This window comes from Ranitomeya variabilis, chromosome 3 (assembly GCF_051348905.1).
Source record: "Ranitomeya variabilis isolate aRanVar5 chromosome 3, aRanVar5.hap1, whole genome shotgun sequence".
Lineage (NCBI taxonomy): Eukaryota > Metazoa > Chordata > Amphibia > Anura > Dendrobatidae > Ranitomeya > Ranitomeya variabilis.
Genome location: NC_135234.1, coordinates 172,848,176 through 172,860,627, shown reverse-complemented (window position 1 = coordinate 172,860,627; position 12,452 = coordinate 172,848,176).

Sequence of the window (12,452 nt, the reverse complement as noted above, 5' to 3'; positions counted from 1 at the left end):
TACATAAAATCAGGACACCAGAAGCTGACCTCCAGTAATATATTCAATACAATGAATGATAACCAGCCCATAGATCATGTGTTAACATGGATAGGTATACCCCATCCGAAACCCACATAAGGATCAATATATAATACTATCTATAATCAGTGCTTAGTCTGGCATATAACTAGACCTATAGAGGTCAATGGATCCAGGGTTCAGGGCGGACTTATGGAAAAACCCATAACACAGTATTAGTAACATGACAACTGACGTAAAAAGTTGTCATGGGAATACCATATTAACCTTCTTACCGATGACAGGAGTCAGACTCGATTTGGTGACTCCCCTTGATAAAGTGAGCAAACACTTGAGCGAAACGCGCGTCGGGGTGTCACCCAATCGAGTCTGACTCCTGTCACTCCTGTCATATCTCAGATATACTGTGTTACTTGGTCTGTGAACGTCTCTGTGATCTATAAAAGTAAACAAAAGTTTATAAAAATTGTTTAGGCTTCCATTCATAATAGTAGTGAGCGAATAGTGAAATATTCGGATTCGGGAAAATCGGCACAAATAATTTATAATATCCGTGTATTCATACTGAATAATGATTCCAATGCAAGTCAATGGGAAAGATGAATATTTTTCTGTTGGACCCAAAAAACAGGTCTGGAGGCCTGAGAAAAAAGCTGAAATGGAAGACAAAGTGCTAAAACTGAATGGGAACAGCACTCTCTGTGCTACATGCCTTTCTCACTCATGCCTATATGCCTTTCTGACTCACATATGGTATCTGGGAATAATGTTGTCAGACTATTGCGCTGGTTTTACGGATTTATAAGACCTACCAAACCAAACCTATTTTTTTTTAAAGGGAAAAATGCTAAGAAACATTTTTTCTTTCATAATTACATGTACATAATGCAAAATAAAAATAAATAATTATACTTTACCTTAAGCATATGTTCACACGGAGTGTTTTGGCTTTATTTTTTCCTTTAACATTTGTGAGGGCTCTCACATTTTCAGAGGGTCAGTAGGTGCCATGAAACCTGAGTTTGGGAAGGGCTCTCACCTGAGTAATACACTCCACAGACCTTGACACTCTCTGGGACATATCCTGTAATTACTCCACTGTTGCTCAAAACCATGCAAAAAATACATTCTGCCTGGTTGGTTAGTTTCCAGAAGAACTGCATAGGTTTATGCAGATTGGTCAATGGCACTCCTGTCTCTTTCCCTTGAGGAGGCTGCTTCCAAGTAAAATGAGGCTTGTACATGTTCCTGATATGGGTCTGAGGTCTGACAGACTGAGCACAATACAGGCCATCGCTTGCATACACTGTATTCAGAATTTAATTCTAATGCTTGTGGTGTCTGGTAGAATCCAATTTACTGACATTGATCATACAGCTCCTCCAACTCCTGTATTATATTCACCTTACAGCAGCTTCACCCACAATGACACTTGTTCCATTGGGATCCGGTGGCAAAAATGAACTATGGATCTTACAAAACGCAGGTTTCACAGCACCTGGTGGCCCTCTGAAAATTTGAAGCGAGGGCTGCATAATGAGATGGCGGTGGCCATGGTGGTGGTGGCGGGCAAAGCCCAAAATTCAAATGGTCATGTTTGAAATGGCATTGTAAAGTGATGGGGAATATGTATTCCACTATCTTACTAACTATTTGGCATGAGGGAGGGACCTCCCAAATGTAGGACTGAGAGCCCTCACAAATGTTAAAGGAAAAACTAAAGAAAAAACGCTCTGTGTGAACATATGCTAAAGGGGACGTATTATTATTATTATTTTTTTTATTATTATTTAGCATTATATACATGTAATTATGAAGTAAAAAAATGTTTCTTAGCATTTTTCCCTTCAAAATTTTTTTTTTGTTTGGTAGGTCTTTTTAAAAATCTGAAAACCGGCACAATAGTCTGACAACATTATTCTCAGATACCATATGTGAGTCAGAAAGGCATGCAGGCATCTTCTCCATATTGTTACCATTTAGTTTTAGCTCTTTCCAATCCATTTCAGCTTTTTCCCATGCCTCCCAACCTGTTTGTTGGGTCCAGCAGATAAATATTCGGCTTTCCCATTGTCTTGCATTGGATTCATTATTCAGTACGAATACACAGATATTAGAAATTATTTGTGTTGATTTTCCTGAATCCGAATATTTCCGTACTCGCTCATCACTAATCCCATCTGTAAGGTAATTTTGTGGCACCCCAGGAGTTCAGTACCACAGTAGTGCTGCCTTCCTCTCAGGGAGGGTAGTGCTATGCCTGTAAACAAGAGGGATCTCTTTGGCAGGTAAATCACACACACAACACCTTCTGAATCCAGGCCAGGAGGGGGAGCTCAAAACCCGGTGCAGCGTCCCTGAATAAAGATCCTGGTCTGAAGGAGGAGCTAGTTGAGTCGAGATCAGACAGTCTGGAGAGCAGACAGAAAAGGAGCAGAGGAGAGATTTCAGGGCTCAAGGAGGCTACAAGTGGGCCTCTGAGGAGCCAAAGCGCAGAAACCGGGTACCAGGAGCCCGGGGCTAGAGTGGAAATGTAGGACACCTAGCAGAACCGGAGGACACAGAACTTCACGTATACTGCCCAAATTAAGCCTGTGGTACAGCAGTACCCTGGAGCCTGGAGTCACCGTGCAGAGACCCCAGAAGGAACGGCTCAAGCTGCCTACCATACAGGTACCTGTCCCAGGACAGGGGAAAGAACCAGGACCTTGTTAGGACATTACAGACAGCAAGGGATTATAGCAAGCGCAAAGTGGAAGGCTCCCAACCTGACTTGCCAAGGGGATTCCACTTGTTTCTGGCTGCCTGGACTCCGAATGTACCTGTTGCCGGTACCCTGGACTGTGGCCTGCCAACTACAGTAAACCAGGTAAAGACTTTACAACTTGTGTCCTTTACTCATTGACCGGCAAACACCATCATCACCATACACTCTAGGACCCCTGCAACAACATCAACCAGAGGTCCCCTTTAAAGCAGCATCAGTCCCCCTATTGACCGAACACCACAGGTGGCGTCACGACAGACTTATTCACAATTCCCTTTAAAGACTGTTCCCTTTTACAGTGAGTCCCAGGGCCACAGACCGGGTCGCAGCCACCATGACATCCCCTTTAATAGCCGACAGGACCCGGTACCGAGTACCCTGCCCTGGTGGGCGACTCAATTTCAATTGGAGAAGTTGCTCTTTTACGATCATCATTTAATTATTAATACTTTGAAAATGGGCTCTGTAGTGCATGAAGTCAGGGATTTTATAACATGTAGATCAAAATGTATTGTATATGTCATTTTTTGCCCTTGCAGTTATTTTTATATAGGTAAAACGATTTGTCCTTTATTTATTTGTTTCAGGGAATACTTACACCCACTTGTTACTAAGAAAGGCACCCGCAGGATATTTGGGCATGTAGTCATGTAGTGTAGCAGCAGAATGCTGATCAAAGCACCTTGCAGTTTGCAGGCATTGAACAGGTTAATTATCCAGCGAAAGGTAGAAATCATAATACAGTAAATACCTCAGAAAAAGAGAAGCAAAATGGATTATTAAAACAAATGCCAATGGCCCTTTGGGGGCTAAATTACAGGTCTGATTTGTCTATGTTTTTATAAAAAAAATTATGATATGTCTTTATGTCAGTTGATTGCATTATGATTCATACAACATGTACAAATGGAATAAGGGAGGTGGTTGTTCGTCTCATTATGTTTGGACCTGCAGAAGCGCTGGGGTAGGCGCGAAACAGCTGTTGTACTCCTGCACTTCCCCACTCCCCCTGCATGTTAAAGGATTGTCCAACCACATGGAATAAAGGACATTAACATTTTTTAAGAAGCAACGGTGAGTGCAGTTTCTATTTTCAATACTGAACATACTTGGACTTTAAGGCTATGTGCACACGTTGCGGATGTTGTTGAGAATCCACAGCGTTTTTCTACTCTCGGAATTGCACAAAATCTGCAGGGTAGTGCACAGCCAATGTTAATCAATGGGAATCCTGAATTGGTGTGCACATGCTGAGGAAAAATCCACGTGGATTTGCAGCGTTTTATTTTCCGCAGCATGTCAATTTTTTTTTCGGATCTGCAGTGTTTCTGCACCCATTGACTTCCATTGAGTCAGTCAAATCTGCAGCAAAACCGCAGTTGTAAAAAAATTTGTGGATGTGCATGCGAAAAACGCAGCAGAAAGGAGGAAGAGTGTGTGGGGGAGAATATGTATGTAGGCGGAGACTATGTGTGAGCGGAGAAGATGTGCGTGTCTGTCTGCGTGTGTCTGTGTGTATCTGTGTGTGTGTGTTAGGACTGGGAGAACGCACCAAATAATAATTGGAGATGAGATAAGGTGCGTTCGCAGTCCGGGGTCCACCGTGCAGCTAAGACACCTGCTGCTTGGTAATGACGGACTATTTGGTGGTATAATGTGAGTACACACACGGGTTAGCTTCACCCAGTATGAAGGGCCGCGATACCGCACAGAGAGCGCAAGCAAGGTGACACAGAACTCTGCCCCAAAACTCAGGGTAAGAGTCCCTCTAGATCTCTTGCAATCGACACTGCTACTGCGGTGCCAGGGAAACTAAAGTAAATATTTACCGCACAGGAGTGCGTGCAGCGCCGCTCTGGCGGACACCACTAACCACCCTAGACAGGACCAGGAAAGCGCACTATCTGCGCGAGGCGCCGCTCTGGCGGTCGCTGCCACTGAATTCAGCAACTTGTGCAATTGTGCAGGATAGCACTGTCGGGCGCTAGGTAGCTCTACCATTCACGAGCAGGCAAGAACACTAGGGATGGGAATGATTCGGAGCTTTCATCCATCGACAGGCATTCATCCACACACACAAGTTAATAAGTTTACACTAGCGCATCATGCAAACTTTTTATAGCAGTAGCGCTCCAGGACCTTCCTGATGGTCCAATAGGAGCCGCTACAGGACCTGAGCATGTGACCCCCGACCTCCAATGGGAGGTCGTCCCGTGGGTATGCTCAGTGTGGGAAAAGCAGGACTTAGTCCCTGAAATGCCTGCTCACTGCTGAACAGTGCTGGCTACAAAGGCAGAGCCTGGAAAGGTAGCAGTACCCAAGCGCACTGAATCAGCTTGAGCCAGACGCTGGGATCGACGTCTTGGCGATTCCCCCTGTGCAGCGGTGGGAACTTGACACCTAACAGTGTGTCTGTGGTGGTCTGTGGGTGTGTGTGCGGGTGTCTGTGTGTAGCCAGGCATCGTCCGATGGGACTACTAGTCCCATCCGGCTATGTCTGCTGTCACATATAACAGTGACAGCATTAGCTGATGATGGGATAGTAGTAGTTCCATCATCCGGCTACTGTGTTCAATAGTAAAAAAAAAAAGAAAAAGGAGTTCAAAGGAGTTCATGCTGTCACTTGCGGCACCCCTGCGTGAGAAAATTCTCAATCAGCGCTAGTGCTGTAAAGTGAGAGCATGAACTCTGATGCACTGTAGGAGTGATTATCTTCTGTCAGTGTATCGGAGGCTGGGTAGGGCAGTCACATCTCCCGATGTGACTGCTCTACAGGGATGATCATCGTGGGACACTCATTATTAAATGGATTACATCAGAACAGGGAGTATTTGTGTTTTGTTTTTGTTTTTTTGCAGGAGATCGAGGGCTTCGCATGGATTAGGAGTAATAATAAAAATGGCAAACTGTGTTGTGATTTATTTCATTAAAACACTTTATTCTGGCTGTGTCTTTATTTAACATGTAGCAACTATGGGATTAGTAATGGAAAGGTGTCTTATTAACACCTCTCCATTACTAATCCGTTGAGTTTATGTCACCAACCAATACAAAGAAGACATCAACCCCCCCAACTATTACCCCATATGCCACCACTACAGGGCAAGTGGGATGAGCAAGGCTAAGTGCCGGAATTGGCACGTCTTAGAGATTCGCCTTTCCTGGGGTGACTGAGAGCTGATGTGTTTAGTCGGGGGGGCAATATCCTTGGCCCCTTTCTAGGCTATTAATATCAGCCCGCAGCTGTCTGCATAGCCTTTGCTGGCTATTAATTATAGGGGAACCCTATGTCATTTTTTGGGGGCTCCCCCATTTTAATAGCCAGTACATGCTAAGTATACAGCTGTGAGCTGATATTAATATCCTGGGAAGATCTATGGGTATTACCCCCTTCCCATAAACATCTACCCCCAATTCCTGGCTTTACCTCTGCTGGTTAAGAAAATTATGCGGGAGCCCACACAATTTTTTATTTCCAATTTTTTTTTTTATTAAACAGATATTGCGTTTCATGCAGATTTTGTGTGTGTGTTTGTGTGTGTCTTTATTTAACACTTCGTGTACCATTTTATTATGTTCATTACTAAACATTTGGCTTGGTATTATCGTTCCATCTACATATATCTATATACAGTGGGGAAAATAAGTATTTGATCCCTTGCTGATTTTGTAAGACAAAGACATGAACAGTCTATAATTGTAAGGGTAGGTTAATTTTAACAATGAGAGATAGAATATCAAAAATAAAATCCAGAGAATCACATTGTATAAATTATATACATTTATTTGCATTTTGCAGTGAGAAATAAGTATTTGATCAGCTATCAACCATTAAGAGTTCTAGCTCCTACAGACCAGTTAGACACGCCTAATCAACTTGTTACCTGCATTACAGACAGCTGTCTTACATAGTCACCTTTATAAAAGACTCCTGTCCACAGACTCAATTAATCAGTCAGACTCCAACCTCTACAACATGGGCAAGACCAAAGAGCTTTATAAGGATGTCAGGGACAAGATCATAGACCTGCACAAAGCTGGAATGGGCTACAAAATCATAAGTAAGACGCTGGGTGGGAAGGAGACAACTGTTGTTGCAATAGTAAGAAAATGGAAAAAATACATAATGACTGTCAATCAACATCGATCTGGGGCACCATGCAAAATCTCACCTCGTGGGGTATCCTTGATCATGAGAAAGGTGAGAGATCAGCCTAAAACTACACAGGGGGAACTTGTTAATGATCTCAAGGCAGCTGGGACCACAGTCACCAAGAAAACCATTGGTAACACATTACGCCATAAAGGTTTAAAATCCTGCAGTGCCCGCCAGGTCCCTCTGCTCAAGAAGGCACACGTGCAGGCCCGTCTGATGTTTGCCAATGAACACATGCATGATTCTGTGAGTGATTGGGAGAAGGTGCTGTGATCAGATGAGACAAAAATTGAGGTCTTTGGCATTAATTCAACTTGCCGTGTTTGGAGGAAGAGAAATGCTGCCTATGACCCAAATAACACCGTCCCCACTGTCAACCATGAAGGTGGAAACATTATGTTTTGGGGGTGTTTCTCTGCTAAGGGCACAGGACTACTTCACTGCATCAATGGGAGAATGGATAGATCCATGTACCATAAAATTCTGAGTGACAACCTCCTTCCCTCCACCAGGACATTAAAAATGGGTCGTGGCTGGGTCTTCAAGCAAGACAGTGACCCAAAACATACAGCCAAGGCAACAAAGGAGTGGCTCAAAAAGAAGCACATTAAGGTCATTGAGTGGCCCAGCCAGTCTCCAGACCTTAATCCCATATAAAATTTAAGGAGTGAGTTAAAGCTCCAAATTGCCAAGCGACAGACTCAAAATCTTAATCATTTAGAAATGATCTGCAAAGAGGAGTGGACCAAAATCCCTCCTGACATGTGCATAAACCTCATCATCAACTACAAAAAATGTGTGACTGAAGTGTTTGCCAAAAAGGGTTTTGCCACCAAGCATTAAGCCTTGTTTGCCAGAGGGATCAAATACTTATTTCTCACTGCATTTTTGCAACTAAATTTATCTAATTTATACAATGTGATTTTCTGGATTCTATTTTTGATATTCTATCTCTCAACATTAAAATTAACCTACCCTTAAAATTATACATAGTTCATGTCTTTGTCAGTGGGCAACCTTACAAAATCAGCAAGGGATCAAATACTTAAATACTTCCCCCACTATATATATATATATCTAATATATAAAGCTGAATGTGTGTATGTGTGTATGTGTGTATGTCCGGGATTGGCATCTGAACCGTCGCAGCTACAGCCCCAAAATTTTGCACAGTCACACGTCTGGACCCCAAGAGCGTCATAGGCTATGTTGTGAGGTGAAATTTTAACCCCGCGCTTTCCAATTCACCAAACAATTTTGCCCCTATCTACATAATGGGGAAAAAGTGAAAGGAAAAGTGTTGGAGGCGTCGCAGCTACAGGCACAAAATTTTGCACAGTCACACGTCTGGACCCCGAGAGCGTCAAAGCTATGTTGTGAGGTGAAATTTTAACCCCGCGCTTTCCAATTCACCAAACAATTTTGCCCCTATCTACATAATGGGGAAAAAATGAAAGGAAAAGTGTTGGAGGCAAATTAACAGCTGCCAGATGTGAACAAGGGGGACTTAAAGAATGAGAGCGATGGCGCCAAAGAGTATATACTGTACAGTTGCTACGGTGGGGCCCCGACATGGGATAATCACCACACCACCACGGGGATATGAACACATGCACAAAATGCGCCACACACTACCACGTGCTCGAACACATATACCACCCTCAGCGCACATTTCACCACACATACACCAACCTCGCCACATAAAAGTCGAAACACAAAAGTCGCCGCTCAAAACTCGCCACGCGCAAAACTCTCCACATGCAAAACTCGCCACACGTGCAAAACTCACCTCATGGAAAACTCGCCACACGCAAAACTTGCACACGAGGAAAAATTGCCACATGCACAAAAGTTGCAACACATGCAAAAGTTGCCTCACACAAAACTTGCACATACTCAAAAGGCACCACACATAAAACTCGCCACGCGCAAAACTCGCCATGCGCAAAACTAGCTGCACACAACTTGCTACACTAACTTGTCACATGCAACTCAACACACAAAAAGTTGCTACACGCATGTCGCCACACAAAACTCATCTCACAAAAGTCGCTACATGCATGTCGCCACACGCAACTGAACACACACAACTTGACACACGAAACTCGCCCTAAAACACACACAAGTCTGGTATTATCCTTCAAAAATAAAAATCTGATTAATAAGCAGACAAAATACAAGAGCAACAAATGTACCATATAGGAATCCGGCAGCTGTCAGTCACATGACCAGTCTATTATGTGAATGTGTGAGCTAATATATACTGCCAGGGGGTGGGCTTACTGTTGGCTGGGGATTTATCAGGCTGCCAATTTAGCTTACAAATACTGAGGTAAAAATACTGACCAAATAACGTGTGAACGAGGTCTAATACAGGAGGAGATGACATACAGATATATACTATATACAGGAGGAGATGACACACAGGTATATACTATTTACAGGGGAGATGACACACAGGTATATACTATATAGAGGAGGAGATGACATACAAGTACATACTACATACAGGAGGAGATGACATACAGGTATATACTATATACAGGAGGAGATGACACACAGGTATATACTATATACAGGAGCAGATTACCTACAGGTATATAGTATATACAGGAGGAGATGACATACAGGTATATGCTATGTATAGGAGGAGATGACATACAGGTATATACTATATACAGGAGGAGATGACACACAGATATATACTATATATAGGTGAGATGACACACAGGTATATACTATATACAGGAGGAGATTACATACAGGTATATACTATATATAGGAGGAGATGACATACAGGTATATACTATATACAGGAGGAGATGACACACAGATATATACTATATATAGGTGAGATGACACACAGGTATATACTATATACAGGAGGAGATTACATACAGGTATATACTATATATAGGAGGAGATGACATACAGGTATATACTATATACAGGGGAGATGACACACAGCAGGTATATACTATATACAGGGGAGATGACATACTGGTATATACTATATACAGGAGATGACACACAGGTGTATACTATATATAAGGGAGATGACAAACATGTATATACTGAGGTGAAAATGAGAGGTGTGAGGTGAAAATGAAAAGGTGTGAGTGCAAAATGAGAGGAGTGAGGGAAAATAGTGGAGTGATCGGAAAATGACAGATGTGAGGTCGAAATGACAAGTGTTAGGGGGGAATGAGAGGAGTGAGGGGGAAAATAAGAGGAGTGAGGGGGAAAATGAGAGGTGTGAGGGAGAAAATGAGAGATGTGAGGCGGAAAATGAAAGATGTGATGGGGAAAATGAGAGGCGTGATGGGAAAATAAGAGAAGTGAGGTGCTATAACTAACCACAGATATTTACTATGCCCAGGCAACGCCGGGCTCTTCAGCTAGCATATACAGTTAGGTCCATATATATTTGGACAGAGACAACATTTTTCTAATTTTGGTTATAGACATTACCACAATGAATTTTAAACAAAACAATTCAGATGCAGTTGAAGTTCAGACCTTCAGCTTTCATTTGAGGGTATCCACATTAAAATTGGATGAAGGGTTTAGGAGTTTCAGCTCCTTAACATGTGCGACCCTGTTTTTAAAGGGATCAAAAGTAATTGGACAGATTCAATAATTTTAAATAAAATGTTCATTTTCAATACTTGGCTGAAAACCCTTTGTTGGCAATGACTGCCTGAAGTCTTGAACTCATGGACATCACCAGACGCTGTGTTTCCTCCTTTTTGATGCTCTGCCAGGCCTTCACTGCTGTGGTTTTCAGATGCTGTTTGTTTGTGGGCCTTTCTGTCTGAAGTTTCGTCTTTAACAAGTGAAATGCATGCTCAATTGAGTTGAGATCAGGTGACTGACTTGGCCATTCAAGAATATTCCACTTCTTTGCTTTAATAAACTCCTGGGTTGCTTTGGCCTTAGGTTTTGGATCATTGCCCATCTGTAGTATGAAACGACGACCAATCAGTTTGGCTGCATTTGGCTGGATCTGAGCACACCGTATGTCTCTGAATACCTCAGAATTCATTCGGCTGCTTCTCTCCTGTGTCACATCATCAATAAACACTAGTGACCCAGTGCCACTGGCAGCCATGCATGCCCAAGCCATCACACTGCCTCTGCCGTGTTTGATATACCACAGATGATGTGGTATACTTTGGATCATGAGCTGTACCACACCTTCCCCATACTTTTCTCTTTCCATCATTCTGGTAGAGGTTGATCTTGGTTTCATCTGTCCAAAGAATGTTCTTCCAGAACTGTGCTGGCTTTTTTAGATGTTTTTTAGCAAAGTCCAGTCTCGCCTTCTTATTCTTGATGCTTATGAGTGGCTTGCACCATAAAGTGAACCCTCTGTATTTACTTTCATGCAGTCTTCTCTTTATGGTAGATTTGGATATTGATACGCCGACCTCCTGGAGAGTGTTGGTCACTTGGTTGGCTGTTGTGAAGGGGTTTCTCTTCACCATGGAGATTATTCTGCGATCATCCACCACTGTTGTCTTCCATGGGCGCCCAGGTCTGTTTGCATTGATGAGTTCACCAGTGCTTTCTTTCTTTCTCACGATGGACCAAACTGTAGATTTTGCCACTCCTAATATTGTAGCAATTTCTTGGATGGTTTTTTTCCTGTTTTCGCAGCTTAAGGATGGCTTGTTTCACCTGCATGGAGAGCTCCTTTGACCACATGTTTACTTCACAGCAAAACCTTCCAAATGCAAGCACCACACCTCAAATCAACTCTAGGCCTTTTATCTGCTTAATTGAGAATGACATAACGAAGGGATTGCCCACACCTGTCCATGAAATAGCCTTGGAGTCAATTGTCCAATTACTTTTGGTCCCTTTAAAAACAGGGTGGCACATGTTAAAGAGCTGAAACTCCTAAACCCTTCATCCAATTTTAATGTGGATACTCTCAAATGAAAGCTGAAAGTCTGAACTTCAACTGCATCTGAATTGTTTTGTTTAAAATTCATTGTGGTAATGTCTATAACCAAAATTAGAAAAATGTTGTCTCTGTCCAAATATATATGGACCTAACTGTATATATATATATATATATATATATATATATATATATATATATATATAAAATTAACTTATATTTGATTTGTGTGTGTAAACATTATATGTGAACATGGTATGTTAATGATATCATGATCTTCAATGGAGTATGTAAAAGAAGAGTGTGGACAAGGAAATGAGATCACAATTATTTTTTGTTGTTGTTAAATACTACATCTTTATTTAGCTTACAAAAACGCATACAAATCCGCATGAAAATCCGCATCAAATCTGCGTGGATTTTCAACTGCGTTTTCAGCCAATAGAGGAAGAATCCGCACAGAAAATTCCAGAGGTAAATCTGCAACGTGTGCGCATACTCTAACACATTTTCATGCAAAACCTAGCTTATCATTATGTGGTATGCTTCATAATAAGGACTGATTCAGACTGCAGTTAACAGTTTTGGGCCGTTTTTTCACT